At 41.6% G+C, this 1,819-nt stretch overlaps 1 pseudogene; it reads right to left on the bottom strand.

The window, feature by feature from the left end:
• Window positions 1-505: 505 nt before the first annotated feature.
• LOC146405223 (olfactory receptor 4C3D-like) lies at window positions 506-1,439 on the bottom strand (annotated as a pseudogene).
• Window positions 1,440-1,819: the final 380 nt, after the last annotated feature.

Below are 1,819 nucleotides of genomic sequence, written 5' to 3' on the forward strand. Positions count from 1 at the left end.
ATAAGTGACTCTCTCCTTGCTTTCGGCAAATTCATGTTACAAAACAAAAACAATAGCAAAAACAAAAAACCCTGCTGTAATTCCTTCTTGCAACTGTCCCTTTTCTATGCATCTACTAAGAATTTCTATCCCTTATTTGCTTTAATACAGGTTTAACCAAAATGGAAGACACTCTGAGACCAAGGTGGAGAAGCCAATTTCATCCAAGTAGCACAATTTAGTAAAACAGTATAAGAATCCGGGGTAAAACATACTCCATATTCATAAAACTAGGGTTATATAGTTGTTTTTCCATTGTCTATTCTGAAGTTATGAACATGAATATTGAAGCCTTGCTAAGAATATTAAAGGTTATCAAGATGACTAATAAATGCCTAGCCACTATTAAATAATCAACAAATATTAGCTCTTGCCTTTCTTCTGTCAATAATCTGCAAGAATTCTTAGTTTTCTTTCACAATTTACAACAGATATCCACCTCCCTATGTACATAAATTATTAATTTCTAGGCATCATGTACAACCCAAGTTACTCTCCTCTTCAGTAAACCCTTCATGGCATTCTTCACCTCTGTGTTTCTCACTGTATAAATGATAGGATTTAACATGGGAGTGAGGGTTCCATAGAACAAACTCACCAACTTGTCCACAGGATAGGTGGCCACAGGACGTACAAAGGTGAATATACAAGGGACAAAAAAGAGTACCACTACCATAAAATGGGAGCCACAGGTGGAGAGGGCTTTGCGTCTTCCTTCAGAGCCATGGGATTTCAGGGAGCTCAGAATGACCATGTAGGAGATGAGGAGCATGAAAAAAATGAGCAAGCACATGCCCCCAGTGTTAGCTGATATCACTATTCCACGCCAGTAGGTGTCAGTGCAGGCAAGTTCAAACAGTGAGAAGAAGTCACACATGAAGTGGTCAATGACATTGGGACCACAGAAGGGCAAGTCAATCACAAAGAGAATCTGTACAGTAGCATGGATTATCCCCCCAACCCAGGCCACCACCCCTAGGAGCTGGCAGAGCCCATGGCGCATGATGGTTGTGTAGTGCAGAGGCTTGCAGATGGCCACATAGCGGTCATAAGCCATGGCAATGAGCACAATGATCTCTGATGCTGCAAGGAAATGTTCTAAATAGAGTTGAGTCATGCAGCCACCCCAGGAGATGGTTGTCCTCTGGTAGAGGAGGTCAATGGTAATCTTGGGGGTAGCAACAGACGTGAAGGAGGCATCAATGAAGGCCAAGTAAGTGAGAAAGAAGTACATGGGGGCCGAAAGTGTGGGGCTGAGGGAGATGGTAATGACAATGAACAGATTGGCCAGCAAGGTAAATAGGAAAATGGACAAAAAGACAGTGAAGAGTATTTTTTTGCAAATGTGGATTCTGTGTGAATCCCAAGAGAACGAACTCAGTCACATTGTTGGGAGACATGTGGAGATCCACTTACGAAGGAACACCTTCCTGGGTCCTGAAATATCTACAAAAATAAAAAATAACAGGTCTTAATCAGGAAAGTATTATGGTCTCACTTTCTTAAAACTAGAATTGTCATTTTCAGTGAAGAGCATGTTCTTGGCAGACCTGCCCCAGTTCTTGTTTCTATTCTTCCTTTCTTTCTCCACAATTTACATCTCTTCAGACCTAGCACCTGTCACCTGTTAAATATCCATGGTGCAACACTGGATGCATAAACAGTATGCTATTTAAACAAGATCAGGTTTCTCCTCCTGCTTCCAACTCCAAGTGACTTTGTAAGTCAGTTCAGTGTTTCATGCTACTGAGCCCTCCTCTGTGGCTGACAACTTTTACAC

The sequence above is a fragment of the Sus scrofa genome, chromosome 2 (genome assembly GCF_054392235.1).
Source record: "Sus scrofa isolate SSC_HxYL_T2T_F1_AM1 chromosome 2, Sscrofa_HxYL_maternal_Yorkshire_Landrace_v2.0, whole genome shotgun sequence".
NCBI lineage: Eukaryota > Metazoa > Chordata > Mammalia > Artiodactyla > Suidae > Sus > Sus scrofa.